At 40.3% G+C, this 20378-nt stretch overlaps 1 protein-coding gene across 2 annotated transcripts in view; it reads right to left on the bottom strand.

Annotated features, from left to right (window-relative positions):
- The window catches only part of relt (RELT TNF receptor), a 178389-nt gene that overhangs the window by 62911 nt on the left and 95100 nt on the right, over nucleotides 1–20378 (bottom strand). The gene's annotated exons all lie outside the window — the stretch shown is intronic.

Here is a 20378-nt window from a genome sequence, read left to right as displayed (position 1 = left end):
AGAGGAAGAGAGGATGTGGAGAGATGGAGGTCTGGAGAGGTTGCTAAGCCTAGCATTTAAAATCAGCCTGATAGCTGCAGCCTGCTATATATACAACCATCTGTTAAAACGCTATAGAGGCAAGAGAGGAAGACTAATTACAAGACACACACACACACACACACACACACACACACACACACACACACACACACACACACACACACACACACACACACACACACACACACACACACACACACACACACACACACACACACACACACACACACACACACACACACACACACACACACACACACACAGGGAGAGAGAGAGATGTGGTTTTGGAACCCTAAAAACAGAATCAATAAAACAACAAAGATACAGAACCAGAGAGAAGAATGCGACCTACAGTACAATTAAGACGGCCTATTTTTTAAGTGTAGAGTAATGGCTTGGAGCCGCAGAGGAATGCTGACCTGACCAGACACACACGTCAAGGTCAGGAAGGTCACCACGGTGAAGGTCATAGGGTCCATCCCTGTCTATGTGTCCCTGAGCAAGCATCTAGGGGTATCACATGGGGGATAATAATAAGAACGAGCCGCCTCGGGGGCCTGTAGGGAGGATACCGCAGGCGGAAGACGGCCGCTGCTGCTGGAGCTGGACCGAGTCATGTGAGACAAGCCGGCGGCAGCGCGGCGCACGGAGGCGGGGAGAAACCACCGCCTCGCCCCGCTGGTGCTTCACAGCGTGTCTCAGGCGAGAGCGTAAAGGGGGGCGTAATAGCATAGGTCAGTGGCCAATCAGAGCGCAAAACGGGAACCCGGAAACACGAACGCATTGGTAAAAATACACGCACCCTGCGCTCATAGCCTTGAGGCTATGATGAGAAAAACAAACAAGGCAGCACATCCAGCTACAAGTCCAGCTACAAGTGAACAATCAAGTTATCCATACTTTCTACAGGCCCAAAAGAGTGAGATTCTTCTGTTCTGGGCAGCAGGACACTGGGTTATCTGTTCATGAGTTTGACTGGGCTGGGGGAGGAACTATCCCAGAGCCTGCTGGTCCGGGCCCCGAGACTCTGGTACCGGTTACCAGACGGCCTCAGCTGGAACAGTCTAGGGTTGGGGTGGTTTGGGTCTTTGATAATCCTGCAGGCTTTGCTGATACACCCTCCGTATATATCCTGGATTGAGGGATGCTCACATTCACTGATGTTCTGGGCTGTTTGTACAACCCTCTGTAGCTCTTTGTAGCTCCTTGGTCTCGTCAACGGCTCAACGTTGAGAGAGAGGTTGTTCCAACTCACTCCTGTAGGCCATTTTGTCTCGTTGGTGATTGATTGATTGATTGAATTTATTAGACAATCTAAAATCACATACAATACTGATACACAACATGTACAGCCATCACATATATCCCTGTTGTATCATCTGCAAATTTGATCACCATGTCGGCGCTGTGTGTGGCTACACAGATGTGGGTGTACAGAGAGTAGAGGAGGGGGCTCAGTACACAGCCCTGGGGGCACCCTGTGGCAGCGGTCTGAGAGAAAATCCAGGATCCAGCTGCACTGGATGAATCCTAGGTTCCTGAGCTTGGTGTTGAGTCTGGCAGGGACTATGGTGTTGAATGCTGAACTATAGTCAATAAACAGCATTCTCACATAGGAATTACTCCCCTTCGGTCAGGGGTCGGCAACCCGCGGCTCTGGAGCCGCATGCGGCTCCATCTATAGTTTGAAAAATAATAATAATATGGAAATAAATAACGGCTATTTTTATTTATTTAATTTTTTTTGGAGATCGAGGTGATACTGTGAACTGAAATAAAAAGGTGTTTAATATTTTATCAACTAAAATATATGTCACACACCCGCGCCTCTCCCTGCCGTCTGCAGGTGGCTAATCTTGAGTTTCCAATAAGATAACCAATAAGATAACCATGGATAAATCCCCCAAAAAAAAATATATAGAGGGATTTAATTCAGCATGGACAGATTAATTTGCATTCACTACTAATGACGCAGGCTTACCTGTACCTGCTTGATATGTGGCGAGAAATTAGCTAACAACGAAGAAACGTCACTCCCACTCAAAGAAATCTAAAGCATGTAGTTAACAAACAAAAAAATAGTCTAAACACAGTTTTATATTAACTTAACATCTTAAGCATCGGACGGCCCGACGGCAGGCTGTCATGCACTCGTGTGCACGTCACGGCACTTTGCGCTCGTCTGTCGGCTCCGGGCTGCATTTTTCGCCGATCAACCAATACATTGTTTGAAAGTTGAATTTGCCGCCTTCGATCGTCACAACACTATTGCATGCTTCGGGTCTCGAGTTACAAGACGAAATATCCGACGAGTGACCACATCCTGAACTGACGGGTTCCTGTGTTATACCATGGTGAATATAAGTATGGTTTTAGATGTATGAAATATGTATGGAATATAAGTATGGTTTTAGTATGGATGGAAAAATGTATTCTTTTTCACATATTGAACGATAGATAGGTGATGTCAAATGGGCCATAGTATTGTATCTAGGGCTGTCTTAAATACTTCGAAGCTTCGTTCGATGGCACAAGCTTCGAACATTAACACTTTAATCGCCGAAGACGCTGTGCAGCGTCTTTCCCCGCCATGCTTATTCTGCCGAAGACGCTGGACAGCGTCTTTGATATCAATATTTCAAAAATCTGTGATCGAAATCATATTTCTCCCCCGGAGACATTATATGTACTGGTGAGCCCCTCTCAACTCTCCAACAGTTCAAGAGCGCCATCTGGTGGCCAATCGGCCGATCGCCCAAACAGGAAGTGATGCGGATGAAGTGGTGCTCACCCATATTTCGTCCGGGCACTCGCTATCGTTAGCAGGACTCCATCTTGACACACTGGATGTCGATCGGTTGCAAATAACTCGATAAACAACATGATTTGGACGTATATACTATTATACAACCTGGAAATGGATCGGATATTTCTACATCCCATAATAGGAATATTTCAGTTCCACGCTCATCGTCCAACGGCGCGAGGAAGATACGGTAAGATCCAGCGTTATTTTTCAACGTGTTCTTTACTAACTGCTCTAATGATCATATCACCCACACTAGATGAATGATATAACGTTGCCCACGGAATTATAAACGACCCCCCGCCCATCCGGTCAACATCAGATCATACTTAGTAACTCCTAGAAGCACGTCCAGTTGACATTTTTTTTTTTTTTTTTTTTTTTTTTAAACTTTATTTTTTAGCGTTTATCGCTTTTCTGGTCAAGCATGACCGACAGTTGTAGGGTGAAACGGGAGAGAGAGCAGGGGGAGACATTCGGCAAATGGCGGCAAGTCCGGGAATCGAACTCGGAGTCAACCAGATCCGTGACGCAGCACGGAGTCCCGCGACGCAGCGCGGTAACATGGTGTGCTACTGGAGCACCCCCAGTTGACATTTTTTATCTCGCACAGATTCCTATCAAACTGTATTTGATCATCAATATAATGCATTTGGGGCTATAAATCAAGTTCTGGAGAAAGCTGCAGAAAACGATAAAAACATACTTATACTTTAGACCGTATTTTAGTATGAATATGTGAATGAAAAAGTATAATGTTGCTACACCCTGAACAATAGATATAGGACGTTGAATGGGCCATAGTAATGTCAATTTAGCAAAGGGATGGTAAATTATGAATTTAACCCCGGCGATCAAAGTGTTAAAAAAAAATCGAAGTTTAAAAAAAATCTAAAATAAAATCAAAAATCAAAAAATCAAAATAAAATCAAATTTTTGTTACTTCGATTTGTGTGTGTGTGTGTGTATGTCAAGTCAAGTCAAGTCAAGAGTTTTAATTGTCACGGCATACAGGTATACAATGAAATGCGGGTGGTCTTGCCCGCAACGATGTGCAATACAGTGGTACATATGTGTGTGTGTGTGTGTGTGTGTGTGTGTGCGCGCGTGCGCATGGGGCCATTGGGTGGGGCCGGGGGACAAATACACTGGAGGAAAGTAACCCAGCTCAGCACTGCCCAAATTATATCATCACTATTGCCTGTTTGAAGGATATCATCCTCAAACACATATACACCTACATGCCTTGTAGAATTCCACACATAAGAAAGAAAGATACTGGGATGAATAAACAAAATAGGAAATAAAATGTAGAAATGCATGCAATACATAAATAAATATGAATCTCCATATATGAAATAGAACATTTAGATAAGGTGCTACTGAGATGTTTTGGAAGATCCATATGGAATCTGCGATCACAGAATCGCGGACGGAATCGCGGAATTGAGCAATACAAATGGAATCAACTATAAAAAAAAATTAATTTTTTTTTTTTTTTTACTTTTTCTTTTTTTTATGTTGTGGGACTTGTACAGCACTTTGTTCAACTTTGTCAGTGCTGTAAAGTTTAAACATTTTTAAGTCTTAGACAAACAAAACACTTTGCTTTCATGAAATATTGTAAGCCGTCATTTGAGGCTTTATAAAAGCAGCACAATGAACACAAATCTGTCAGTGCAGAGTCCGACCTCATCTTAAATAACAAACAGCATTGCTTGTTGTAATTAACAAAGAGAGGCAGAGTTGATTTTGCAAAAATATATATATATATTATTATATTTTTTTTAATAATCAAATTTTATTTTCATATTCGAATCCCATGCCCATCGAACGAAGCTTCGAAGCTTCGAAGTATTTAAGACAGCCCTATTAAATGGACTGTTATATCTTATTAAATTGTGGACATTTATTCATTCCCACTTATTAGACACTATTTCTGATGGTAAAATGAGCGTACAAAGCAAAATACAGAATTCTGAAATATTAAAACGGAAAAAACGGAATTTGGAAAAAAATTCAAATGGAATTTGGAAACAAATAAAACGGATTTCATATGGCTCTATGTTTTGGTGAGTTCTTTGTTTTTTTGTGGAAGTAGCCCTTCTTAAAATGCATGAACATTCACTGATAATTGATCTGTAGTGGAGTCTACAAGGTCTACATTGCCGGACCGTGTAGAATCCGGACCTTGTAGACTGACATAATTCTGTGCATAGTTTAGTCTACACAGGCCATATTTCAAATAATCTAAATCTTACTTCATTCATCTTAAACATTCTTGATTTGGGGGATTGGTAGTTCCCATGAAATCTGAAGTTGTTCAAACGACAACAGCGATCCACCTTGAATTAAATCACACAGCCGAGTGAAACCTTGTTGGCTGTGTCACAGTCACGAAAGGGGCTACTTAATTCATTAATCCAATCCAATTTATTTATAGAGCACATTTAAAAACAACAAAGTTTACCAAAGTGCTGTACAAGTCCCACAACATAAGACTAAAAAAATAAATAATAATAATAATCTCGAAGCTTCGAATTAAAATCGAAGTTCGGCCCCGAAGCTTCGATTGCCAAAAAAAGCTTTGAAGGTCAGCCCTAATTGTATCCATAGCTATAATATAGAATATAGTTATAGCTCTACAAACAAGGTGACGCACTCCTATCTTTTAAAGCGTGGCCTTGCTATGACAGGCTCCGTCTAATAGCTGGTGCCGAATGAGTTAAGAGGTTAATAAATAAACAAAAACGAAAAATCTACTTATTTAAAAAAAATATTGCAACTAAATAACAGATACGCACATAAAATGCTGAAAATAACCAACTGTACTAACAAGCAACAAGAGTATTTTCAATGAGGCTATTATTATTATAATTCTTCAACAAGATAGCCTACATAGAACATAAATAGCCTGTCTCAGCTGACTCACATGGTCCCGGGGGGTCAGATGGGAGCGCATGCAGCCTGGTCACAATCAGTCCAAAAACACTCACTCGGATGGTACCGATGTCGCAGACTTTGCCAGCTCTGCCAGTCTGGGGAATCCCCCCGCAAGTGACGGTAACATAGCTTCCGGTCAAGAGGGCAGTCCAGCTGCCTGTCGTCAGGGCAACCTTGTGACCTAGCTCTCTCCACAAGTGCTCCTTTCTCCGTTATGCACGCCGCACGCGTCTGACGGACGAATCTGTCTGACGATGCACTGAAGTAGAAGTATGAAACAATATTAAATATAGAAATAGATGTGTTTGTTAGAGAAAACTAATTTCAATAATATGCCTTATTTTATGCGCACTGTACAGCCAGTCTTTATACAACGGAGAGATACACTTTCAATTTTGACAGAGAAGATAATCTCCCGATTCAGATATAATTTAATACAAACGGTTCCAAAGATATTTAATGTTTGTAGGCATATTTTCACACCAGCAACAAAGTACTGGGTCTGTTGTCTCTTATTCGGAATTGATTTCGTGCCAGCTGTCATTTCTGCCCATCTCCTCTCTGAACGAAAAATAACAATAGGTACATACTAGAAATAAGCTTTTGAATAAATTCCAATCCCTCTCTATATATAGTATATATATATATATATATATATATATATATATATATATATATATATATATATATATATATATATATATATATATATATATATATATATATATATATATATATATAAAACGGTAGTATACACTGTGTTATCTTCATTTTAAGGGTAAATAAGTTTTGGACTGTGTATAGACTAAGCACCCTGGACTACATAGACTAAGCACCCTGGACTGTGTATTGACTAAGTACACTGGACTGTGTATAGACTAAGCACCCTGGACTGTGTATTGACTAAGTACACTGGACTGTGTACAGAGTACCCTGGACTGTGTATAGACTAAGCACCCTGGACTGTGTATTGACTAAGTACACTGGACTGTGTATTGACTAAGTACACTGGACTGTGTATAGACAAAGTACCCTGGACTGTGTATAGACTAAGCACCCTGGACTGTGTATAGACTAAGCACCCTGGACTGTGTATAGACTAAGCACCCTGGACTGTGTATAAGCGCCCTGGACTGTGTATAGACTAAGTACCCTGGACTGTGTATTGACTAAGTACCCGGGACTGTGTATAGACAAAGTACCATGGACTGGGTATTGACTAAGTACACTGGACTGTGTATTGACTAAGTACACTGGACTGTGTATAGACTAAGTACATGTATTACTTCATGCCTTTACTTGAGTCAGCTCTTCAGTGCTGGACTTTCTATTTCAGCACAGTTTCTACAGTATCTGGACTCTGACAGAGAGAGAGAGAAAGAGAGAGAGAGAGACACACACACAGAGACACAGAGAAAGACACACACAGAGAGACACAGAGACACACACACAGATAGAGAGAGAGACACAGAGAGAGACACAGAGAGACATAGAGAGAGAGAGAGAGAGAGAGAGAGAGAGAGAGAGAGAGAGAGAGAGAGAGAGAGAGAGAGAGAGAGAGAGAGAGAGAGAGAGTCATGGTGAGCTGTGTCAGGCAGTAATTATGTTGCTGTTGTTTGACAGAAACCGAACAACAGTATGGTGACCAGGCATGTGTTATATTTGGTTTTATGAAACCCAAAAATAACAAACTACAAAGCCAGAATAGAGAAAAACAGGCCACGCCTCCATCATGGTGGTTTGTGGGGTGAGGAAGACGACAGTCAGAGGCTGTTTCTGTCCGTCTGATGTCATCCTCCAGGTAAGATGATAGATCCTACTGGATGAAGCAGAGGATGACCAGAACCACACACAGGAAACAGAGGAATGACAAGAAACAGAGGAATAACAGGAAACAGAGGAATGACAGGAAACAGAGGAACGACAGGAAACAGAGGAACGACAGGAAACAGATGAATGACAGAAAACAGAAGAATGAAATGAAGGAGGAAGGTGTTCTCATCAAGATGCAGAGGAAGCAGATGAAAAAGACAGCGGGACTGACCTCTGACCTTGCTCTTTAATGTCTATTTACTCTGTTCTACTGGTTTAAGTGTCAGACATTTAGTTACATCTAGTTCAGACCACTGGGAGTCAGGTGGTTTCAAACAGCATTACAGTCATGGCATGTGATTGGACCACTAGGCCAAGACAGGTGGAATGTGATTGGACCACTAGGCCAAGACAGGTGGAATGTGATTGGACCACTAGGCCAAGACAGGTGGAATGTGATTGGACCACTAGGCCAAGACAGGTGGAATGTGATTGGACCACTAGGCCAAGACAGGTGGAATGTGATTGGACCACTAGGCCAAGACAGGTGGAATGTGATTGGACCACTAGGTAGGGCTGAACGATTATTATACAGCGAGTCTGATCAAGGTTTTTTCTTGCGTGCCAGACCCAGTCATGCTTACTAATCAGAAGTGCTGTGCTCTCATTGCTCACCAATCAGAAGTAGCCCAAGGTAGCTATGTATATACGCCCAACAACAACAGCTTGTGAAATGCCCGTGTGTTGTGAAGACGTTACAGCAGTGGTCCCCAAACTACGGCAATCGCAATATCTGTCAGAAAAATTGCAATTAGATATTTTCCCAAAATCGTGCAGCCCTACCACTAGGCCAAGACACGTGGAATATGATTGGACTGTCGTTCAAAACAAATCATGAAAAGACACTCCAGACCAGCAGACCAGTTGTCACCAACATCTACAACACCAACATCAACACCAACTATAACTGTTACTAATTCAGCCTTTCAGAACAGAGAACACAGCTGAGAGAGAAACAGAGAGACACATAGATTGAGAGACAGAGACTGGGGGAGAGAGAGAGACAGATAGACACAAAGAGAGATAAAGAGAGAGACAGAGAGAAAGAGAGGCAGAAAAAAGAGAGAGAAGGAGAGAGACAGAGTGAGACACAGAGAGAGATAGACTAGTATTTTCTGTGTTAACAGTGTAAGTTATGTAACTCCTACACACACACACACACACACACACACACACACACACACACACACACACACAGCAGAAACAACATGAGTAGCGTCATACAACCTGTACAGACTCAGACATGTCATATCTATCAGTCTAACAAATAAGAGGATGAAGATAATTACTGGTTTAGTTAAACCGCTCTCATTCACACAGAAACATAGTCAACAATAATAATTATGAACTTAATTTGTACAACATTGTTCTAAAAATGAGTTTACAAAGCAAGTCATGCAAGAACCATTAAACAAAAACACAATAGTAAAATACATCCCTTTATAGAAGAGATTCATTATGATAAAAAAACAATCATCAGACCTGCTCTAGAGAACAGCTTAACCCTTTCACTGTCGCACTATACCAACCGGTTAACCCTTTCACTGCGACAATACACAGAAGGTTAACCCTTTCACTGCCACACAACAGCAGGTTAACACTTTCACTGCCACACTACAGAAGGTCTGTAGTGTGGCAGTGAAAGGGTTAAAGAGGCTGGAGTGACCAGGCAGGTAATCAGAGAGACAGGTGATCAGAGAGACAGGTGATCAGAGAAATAGGTGATCAGAGAGACAGGTGGAGGCTCTTTCAGCCTGATGTTCCAGGCTCTATACGACTCTTTCTAAGGGCATGTCCACACAAATACGGATATTTTGCAAAACGCACATTTTCTTCTACGTTTGGGGCTTTCATCCACACTGAAGGAATCTATGTTTTTCAATGTGTATAATGTATATATCGGTGGGTGACAGCTAGTGATGCACGATATATCGGCCGCCGATATAATATCGGCCGATATGGCAGTTTTTATGATGTTACAGCTATTATATATATTTTTTTCATGTTTTAGTTAAAAAATATCAGTCATTTCTGAAAATAAGTTACAAAAGTAAAAAGAAGATGCATTTTGGAAAATAGCTCTTTATTTGATTATCATAAAAAAGTGTTTTCTATACAGAGATATCGACATCGGTAAATATCGGTATCGGCCAGAACAGCAATATTAATATCGGTTATCGGTCCATAACGCGTAAAATATAGTTACATACTTTATACACTCACAACATTCACATGGCATAGAGACAATTAAAACAACAATAAATACTCCTAATCAAATTCATAATACAATACAACAATACATACTCCTAATCTATTCATAATACAATACAACAATACATACTCCTAATCAATTCATAATACAATACAACAATACATACTCCTAATCAAATTCATAATACAATACAACAATACATACTCCATCAATTCATAATACAATACAACAATACATACTCCTAATCAATTCATAATACAATACATACTATTTAGCTTTTACATACATTATCTATGTTCATATCAACCAATTATACAATCTTCTAATAATATATCCATATCAGACCCATACCTTTTCATTAGGGATGTCCGATATTATCGGCCGATATCGGCATTAAAATGTGATATCGGAAAATATCGGTATCGGTTTTCAATTTTTTATTTTTTTTACATTTCTATAGAAATAATGTCCGATATTATCGGCCTACCGATATTATCGGCCGATATCGGCATTAAAATGTGATATCGGTTGATATCGGTATCGGATATTAAGAGTTGGACAATATCGGTATATCGGTATCGGTAAAAAAGCCAATATCGAGCATCCCTACTTTTCATCCATGTGTATCCCTATCTCTTTATCAGACACATACATTTCCATTACATTTCCTAACACACTATCTATTAGGGAATGTCAATTTATTATTATTATATTATTATATATTATTATTTATTATTATACAGCCTTAGGTTATAATCACAATAAAGGGGTGGTGTCATATAAAATGAAATATGAACTAAGTTAAGCACAATAGAATATAATATAATTATGAAATCGAATATAGGCCATGGCTTTACAACTTAATAAATCTATTTTCAAGTCTTACTGGACAAAATAAATACAAAGAAAATATGAATTAATGTTCTAAATAATACCTCTTCTGTATTAGAAAATCCATCTTTCAAAAATATATCTTTGTATCTTTTCAATGTAATGTAAATAGTGATGCACCGATGTAAAGATTGTGGCAGATACCGTTAACCGATATTAATATTGTTGTTCTGATATTTACCGATGTCGATATCTCTGTATAGAAAACACTTTTTTATGAAAATCACGAGGTCCTAGTGGAGAAGCCCCAGCCCCAGCTATTTTCCAAAATGCATATTTTTTTTTACTTTTGTAATTTATTTTCAGAAATGACTGATATTTTGAAACAATTTAAGACCAAAACATGTATATATATAAAAAATCTTTTTTATTATTATATATATATTTCGGCCCTATTTTGATATCGGACCGATACCGATGTGTAAATCTTTTTCCATATCGGCCGATATTATATCGGCGGCCGATATAACCTCACAAAGATATGCATAACTTGCAATTAGTGTACAAAACGAATTTATTACACACGTAATCCTTAGAATGATTGTATCATAAGCATCTTATATCATCATAAATCAAACCAAAACATAATTTTGAGGCATCAAAATAGTTTTTAATTATTTTCTTTATCTCTCTGTATCAATCAATCAAATGTATGTAATCAATTCAGTCAACTTTGCCATCAAACTCTCGCCTCGCACAGCTTTAATGTTTAATGTTTTTCTGTGTCCGCATGAGCTTTGAGATCTCCAGCACCTTTATTAGACACAGAAACATATGGTCAAGCTTAGCACGCATTGCACTCCGCCTCCCATTTGTCTCGACCGGGATGGTAAATTGGGAATTTTCTCTGCAGTTCATCTGTAATGTATATTTTCGCTTTGGCATATTGTGAGTCCGGTCCGATCTGTCCGCTTCCTCCTCTGTTTGTGTGTGAGCGCAGTATCGCCGCTCACAAAGCAGTCTTCTCTGGGAAAACGTCACATGCAACAGAGTACCGTGGTATTCGGTGCAACACGCCAGTCAATTTAAGAATAATGCATAATGCTGGGCGGTCAGGTGGCGTAGCGGAGATTGCGTTCGTCACCAACCCCGGAGACGCTAGGATTCGCCTGTTCGAATCCAGCTCACAGCTCCGGGGTTGTCACCAGCTTGGCTGGCCGTTCACACTAATACAATTGGCTGTATCAGAGGGTGGGAGAAGCTGGAGGGGTGGGTCCGGGTCGTTGTAAACAGCGACTCCTACAGTTCGGTCGGGGCGCCTGCTAAGTGCGGATAGGATCTAAGTGGGATAGTGTGATCCTTCCACACGCTACGCCCTCTCAGTGAGAATCCGCGCTGCCAGGTGAAAAGAAGCGGTTGATTGGCTAGACGTGTGTCGGAGGAAGCACGTGATATTGATAGCCTCCACTCTCCCAGACCGACTGTGGGGGGTAAGTGTGCAGCGACCAGGAAGGGGATTGGGAATTGGCATAACGACTAACATTGGGATGGGAGAAAATCGGTGGAAAAAGGAGGGGGGAAAAGATCAATAAATAAAAAAAATAATAATAATGCATAATGGTCCCGCGGACAACAATGAAATCCGGACTGATATCTGCCGAATGCTCTGCGACTCCCGCGAGCAGATCTGGAACAATAATGGGCGTGTCAACGCTGGTATCATCCGCGCAATGTCCTGTTAGTGGATAGCTCGCAAACACGGAGCGGGTGCGATTAGCTTCGCGCAATCCATTCTTTGTGTCGACACAGAGTACTAACTGAGTATTTTAATGAGGCTATTATTATTTTGCAACAAGATAGCCTATACATAAAACATAAATAGCGTGTCTGCCGATTTGTATCCAGGGATGGGGAATTCCACAAGCGCCTCTCTCAGTTACACGCAAGCAGCGTCTGACGGTTGAATCTGTCTGATGGCCGAATCTGTCTGACGGCGCACTGGAGTAGATAGAGAAATTATATGAAATATAGAAATACTGTATATGCGTTAATTAGAGAAACATTTATTTCAATAACATAGCCCTATTCTATGTGCACTACCAGCCAGCCTTAACTCATTGAGCGCCAATCACGAGATATCTCGTTTATGAGAGCCAGCCAAAAGCGATATCTCGTTTTTAGTGCCTTTTTTCTTTTCTCTATTTTCTTATTCTTATTCTAAACACTCACCCTTTGAGTGTGCTTGGGACCGGCAATGACGATTGAATCCCGACAGGTGGCAGTATCGCCTACCTTATGAACTGCATGGGCTGAGAGTAACCAAATCACTAGGCCACTCCCAGCAGTGGCATGGCAGCACTGAGCAAACTACAGCAATCTAACGTTCGACAAGGTAAAGGCCTAGAGCAAACTATTGGATACTATGAAGAAGAGAAGACAAAACGGATTATATGGATGATGATTATGGACGATAAGGTGCATTTCCACCAGACTATGTTGGACTCAGCACTTCTGGTAAATCATAAAAATACTATAGTCAAACTGGCCGATGAGGAAACCTATTCGGCTCTGTGGTATAGTCTGGCCCGAGCAGACTATAGATGAAGAAGACAACGGATGAGGGCCACCTAACGTTATATGTATTGATCCTGTTCTGATTCAAGACACTTGGAGCGAGAGTGGAGCACCTTCTGAAAAATCAGCTCACTACGCATGCTCAGACTGTTGTTCTATGGTATTTGAGATATATCGCTTATCGCCACCTACTGGCCCGGCATGCTTGTTGGAGCAATTTATATGCGTTTCTGCGTTTACATCTGGACGGATTTAAATAAATTTTTTAAATGTTACCCTGCCGTTTTGATGACGAAAGATCTTCATCAACGAAGCTTTTTCCCGCGACGACAACGAGACGTGACGTCACATTATTGAAGACCATGTGCCGCTAACGTAAATATCAGACCACAACTGAGGACACAAAAATGTAGTTTACAGAAACCCTGACGAATTCTCTCTTAATTTATGTTGACTAAAACAAGATGAGACAAAATAATTATAACTTTTAGATTAAGTCACGTTATTATTTCAGCATTTCCCATTTCCGTTTCTGGGTTAAGCTCAGCAGCGTTCATGGCCCACTAAAAGCCAAGCTACATAACATACGTGAGGCTAAAAACCGCGTCCCAGGTCTCTCGTGACTACAGCTTATACCAATAACCATGAACGGAATCTGCTACTCTCTCAACACTCCTGCGGCAGCCAAACAGTTCTACCAAAAGAACAGCATTTAAGACGACAGAGGCTGAGAGGATGGCTAGGCTAAGGAGTCGGGACCTGAATGAATGAATGAATGAAAACTTTATTTAACAGATTGCAGAATGGGTACAATACAGTACGGCTCAATACATACAATTGTTAAGGGGATGCAGACCTGAGAAAGACGTTTGTCTTGTTTCCATCAGGGTCCCCCATTTTCAATTCATATATCCCAGTTCCTATATCCCAGACACAGACTTGCTCTCTTTCATCTGTGTACACCCACTATCACTATCAACATTATACATGGATACAACAAGGACAAGACCACGTTCACTTAAAAAGGTATGAAAAGAAAAGAAACAGACGAGTACTAACACTGAGATTGACCCTGCTATAAGTTATGAATCCCTTTAGCGCTTGAAGTGCACTAAAACGTCGTAATGACTTTTAATTTTTCATATAATGTTGGGTACATGCTCAGTAGAGTTAGAACGCTCCCAGTCTTAGGGGCTGTGATATTTTGTTACCACACTTTATGCACATAGAAGTGCGGTGGCAGGTTCGCTAAGCTAATGTTATTAGCTGAATGCTCTGATGGGGGCCGCCATTTTAAGTTTAAAGTGACGTCAGCAATCTACGGTACGACTCGAGGGACAAAAGGGAATGGGTCTCATTCCCGAACGAAGTTACGACAAAAAATTTCGTCTTAGCCAGATTTCGGCCCATTTAAGACATATTAGGGCTGGGAGTGGGAGTCCCCAAATTTTCCTGAGATCAGATTTGATCGTGGCTGAGAGCAGATTTAAGAGTGCTGAGGAGCACTCTTAAATCTGCTCTCAGCCACGATCAAATCTCATGATTGATTGACTAATTTAAAATTTTATTATAACTTGACAGACTGTGTTCTCATAGTGATTCCTTCACGTCAACGCTACAGGCCTCCTTGGAATTAATTACTTAATCATAATTAAAATAAATATGACAATATTTGTACGATAAGAAATTACGCATTTGATGTCGGAAAAATAAATAATATGGATTCATCTGATCACAGGGCAGCTGCTTAACCATATCTGAACCAGCTATTTTGGACAAATGTATAATTAATTTAATTACTCAGATATTCAAACACAATTATGCAATTATTGTGAAATTATTGAAAATAATAATTATTTAATGCCTTCTGTGGAATTTTTATTTCTTATTTGTTACACATCTGTTTTAATGATTAATTATATACAGTACATTTGAAAGAATGCAGGTCAACATGCAATGTATCCCATTGATTGGTATACAATGGGACAGACCTTTGTTTGATTGATTGAAAACTTTATTAACAGATTGCAGAATGGGTACAGTACAGCTCAATTACATAAGGGGATGCAGACCAGAGAAAGAATTTCGTCTTGTTTACATCAGGGTCCCCCATTTTCAATTCATCATAACATATATGACACACACGACAGATAGACAGTACTGCTACATCTATACATTTATGACATACCAGATTTGCAAATACAGTACTGTTTGTGATACAAAAAGAGTCCAGAAAAGAGAGTACATTTGAGTATAGGAGGGGTGGGTGGGTGGGTGGGTGATAGACTTACACTGTACAAGCAAAACTGTACATTGGAATATTGACAAAACCATACTTGGTCATTTACTGTACATTGGAGGGGGTTGATATAGCTATAAACCTGCATTCCTTCGAATATATCATTAATCAATTAAACTTATATTGAAATACACTATATAGCCTATACACCAACACTGAAATGACAGTGGATAAATAAATAAGAACTAAAGCTAATCGGTGGAAATAGACTGCATTAATATTCCATAACAAGTCTTGTGTGCGCCTACGAATGAACAGTAGCCTATAGGCTTAATTATGGAATAATAAGCCATACTGCGTTCATTCATTACGCCCGCCGTAGGCTATATATATTATATTTCATTCATTCATTCATATACAGTACTGCGCGCGCGTGTGTGTGTGTGTGCGTGCGCGCTGCGGCAGGTGTACCGCAAGCTGTATATGATGCCAATACATTAATCTAATCTAGTTTTGATGGCACGCAACCGTGATTACGAAACCTAGCCGCATTTCTCGGAGACGCTCTCTGATTGGCACTGACTGACGCTAGGTTTCGTAATCACGCGGCTCGCAAGACTCGCTAAGCACTTCCGCCATTCCATTTGCACACAGCTGCGTCACTAGTTGCCTTATAAGGAGCTCTGGAGGCGTTGTTTTGTATGCAAATGATCTGAACGGGAACACGCTTTCGAGTTTAAGACAGAATGCCATTCTCCAAGGAGATATCAGATCATATAATTTGTGCGACCTTTTCGGCCACTTAAGACATATTACCAGCACGTTCAGGACTCAGAGTGAACTTGTCATTGATTATGTCTCAGTGGTTCCAAGATAAGTCTTCCAGAATATATCTTTGAAAAAATTTCGGGAATGAGACCCAATGTGTGTGTGACGTGTGTGCAATTTGTACAGTAGGTCCCAGTGAGAATTGCAATCAGTGTGTACTGTGTATTTACACTATCCTAATGTTCCTTTGTTGGTTAAAAAAATAAAATAAGCAATTTAAATCAGAATATGTTCCATTCCATGTCTGACTATTTCTGAATCTATTGACCATTTCAAGGAATGTTTGGTTACTATTGGGCTTCTAGCCTTCTATTGAACTTATTGTGAATCAGCTGATAGGGTTTTGGCTAGACTATACTTAATAAATAGAATTGCATTATTTACAATATAAAAATATAAAATGCCTTTTTTTCATTAGCGAAAACTAGACAAAAATCATCAGTTTTCTGCGACTAAATCTAGACAAAAACAAAAAAGACAAAATCGAGACTAACACTGACTAAGACTAAAATGCTCAGACATTTAGTTGACTAAAACTGATTAAACGAAAAATAAATGCAGATGACTAAATATGATGAAAACGAAAAAGGAGCACTTGACACATGACTAAGACTAAAATTAAAATGAAAATAGCTGCCAAAATCAACACTGCGTATGGACAAGGATTATTTTTTAAACAGAGCCTGAAATAATAATGGACATGAACATAATAGAACATAATGGAGATGAACACTGGTTGGGGGCCCCTCCTGAGAATGATTGCCTAGGGCCCCAATAGACACTAGCAGCACCACTGATCATGTAAGCAGTGACATTGTGTTCAGATAAACTGTGACATCATGTTCAGATACGCTGTAACATCATGTTTAGGTAAGCAGTAGGGGTGGGACGATACATTGATCCAGATCGATATATCGATCTATTATCAATGATCAAATAGGATCGATGCAACGTAAAAAGATAAATTCATATTGCGATACTCTTATTTTGAAAATCCCCTGGTGAGCATATCCGCCCGGCCGCAACAACAACAGTAGCCCAGCGTCTGTAGACGTTACAGCAGGGCTCCAGAGTCCGCCTATTTTGCGACCAGAACTAAGTCCCTGCTGTTTTTCCACAACGGGTCAAATGCATCTAACATGCTTTGCATCCTCGCCATTCATTTATGCCCATGTCGCGTTAAAGACGGAAATTAACGTTACGTTAGCGTAAGCTAACTAAGCTAAGCTGATCAGAGCCATAGAGAGAACAGCGGGCATTCTCCCTGTGTGTGTCTGCGTTTGGAAAGAGGGGTTTTAGGTTGCGTGTTGTGAATTCCAAAAATGTTTACTTAAAGCTCAATCAAAACGTTACAGTGATCAGGAGGTCTATTTGTATTAAAAACAATAGATTGTCTTTCATTTAAATGTCTGGAAGAGCTCAAAAATAAAAATGTCAAATGATATTTCCGTTGCCTTTTTTTAGTTGATCTAAATGTTACTGATTGTGTTAAATGGGCATATAATATCGTCTCATATCGATCGCAGGCACCTGAATCGAATCGAATCCTATCGTATCGTGGCTAGGGATGGGTACCGAATTCGGTACTTTTAAAGGTACCTACCAAAACACGTAGGTACAATTCGGTACAATGCGGTACAATGCGGTACAATGCGCAAAAAAAAAAAAGTCTGATGACGTCACTTTTTGTTGACCGCAAAAACGAAACCACACGTTAAGGCACAATACATGTTTTTTAACTCTCTTTGGGTGTTTGCAATTCATGGGGACTGGGAAATATATGTCTCTGATATCCATCTTGGTAGTGGGCAGGTTGTTAGAAAGTGTAGCTCAGTTTCCACATCTGCTCTGTCTGACATGGCTGTTAGCCTAGCGACAGAGCATCTTTAGAGGAGAGGAGATTGAATCCGGGACACAATGGGACACTGGCTCTGTTCATGGTCACGAATGGATTCCAGCTTCATTTATTTACTACAGATGACAAACGTGTTGTTTCTGTTTTTATTTTTGACATACTTGCGCCACACGGAACAACTGATCACTACAGCACAGCATCATATTACTGTAGCCAGTCTCTTGAAACACCACTATCTCCAAACTTCCACTCCTCTCGAAACGTTCTTTTGCTATGTGCTCGCGCTGCCGCGGTGGGTTTTATTTTTAGCTGTCGGCTTAAGGCCTCTGCATGCTACAGAAACTTCAAAGCAACTGCAACACAACATCGACAAAGCAACGGTGTTTTAGACACTCTGCCTTTATGCTTCTGCAACATCGACGCGCAAAGTTAGTTTAACTAAAGTTAGTTTAGGTTCGTGTTAACGTTAGATAATGTACAAAATAAACGTATTTCCGGTGATTTTAGACGTCGCTCTTTTATTTTGAAATCCCCGACCGGAAGTGTTATAGTGTCTGTTGCTAGCAGCTTAACTTTCTGTGCTTTTCGAGCTAACGTTACCGTAACGTCATTAGTTTCCAATGGAGAGGACCTCGGCTCACATGCAGCTCAAACTACCTATTGGAATAAATTAATTGATTGATGTTTAACTTGTCCCTGTGTGTGTCCAGTCATTTCGACTAGCAAACGTTGTATTTAACGTTAAAGTTACCTCAGGATACCATTGTATTTAGTTGGTTAGCTATGTAGCTAATGTGGATAGCATTTTAAATAGCACCAATGCTAGCTGGCTGGCTACAGCTTTATTTACTAAATTATGGAGGCTTTTTAATCGTCAAGGTAAGAGAGGATTTGTCATGATCAACTGAAGGCGTATGCTATGGAACAATATGTGCTTGGGTTTTCAGAAAAAGGCCAGCTATGTGACGCTAATTATTTAGCATCAACGCTGGCTGGCTACAACAATGGCGGATGGTATTCTCTGCGAGACCAATATTATTCTATGACAGTCCCGCCCCCATTCGCTAACCAACCAATCACTGCTACGCAATATCAACGCAACGGTTGTTTAGGTTAGATTTTGGAGACATGTACGCAGCATCCTCGCAACACAGTCTACAAGACCCTAAACAACAACCGCGCTGAAATCGCGCTGATGTTGTGTTGAAGTTGCTTTGAAGTTGCTGTAGCATGTAGAGGCCTTTACTCCTTCCATAGTTTGACATATTTGTAACCCATTTGACGTTCTTAAGCTGACGTTAGCTAAGCTAACCGTCGGACATAACGTTAGCTCCTAGGGCTACAGTGCAAGCCGGCACAACTCAGGACAGAAGAGTAGAGGATGTGACGTTGGTAAACAAGCCACACACACACCGCAGAGCGGGTCTTCTCCAAAGCGGGGGTGGAGCAAAAATAACTGCTAGAATACTCAATCAGCAGCAGAGTAGTTCATTGCTGCTAGATTGTTTGTTTGTTGAATCAGTTGTAAAATACTTTACATCAGTAAGATGTAAATAATAATAAAGTAATAATAATACATTATTTATTTATTAGATATTAAGTTTTGATTTGATTTGATTTTTTACAACTGAGGTAGGTAGATAACATTTTTAGAGACTAAAGTACAGAAAAAAAGGTACCGTTGGGTACCGGTATAGATTCACAGGTACCGGTACCGGTATCGGTTCAAATGTGAAAGGTACCCATCCCTAATCGTGGCAGACTTTGTGATATCGGCAAATATCGTATCGCTGTCCAAATAATCAATATCGTATCGTGATGAAACTGGTGATTCCCACCCCTAGTAAGCAGTGACATCATGTTCAAATAAGCAGTAACATGTTCAGATAAACTGTGACATCATGTTCAGATAAGCAGTGACATCATGTTCAGATAAACTGTGACATCATGTCCAGATAAGCTGTGACATCATGTTCAGGTGAGCAGTGACATCATGTTCAGATAAACTGTGACATCATGTTCAGATAAGCTGTGACATCATGTTCAGGTAAGGATTGATCCATTTATTGAAAACTTTATTAACAGATTGCAGAATGGGTACAATACAGTACAGCTCAATACAAACAACTGCTAAGAGGATGAAGACCAGAAAAATACTTTTTACATAAGGGCCCTC

The sequence above is a fragment of the Notolepis coatsorum genome (assembly GCF_963971535.1).
Source record: "Notolepis coatsorum genome assembly, chromosome: 1".
Taxonomy (NCBI): Eukaryota; Metazoa; Chordata; class Actinopteri; order Aulopiformes; family Paralepididae; genus Notolepis; species Notolepis coatsorum.
Note: the sequence above shows the minus strand (reverse complement) of the source record. Positions and strands in the feature narration are given on the sequence as shown.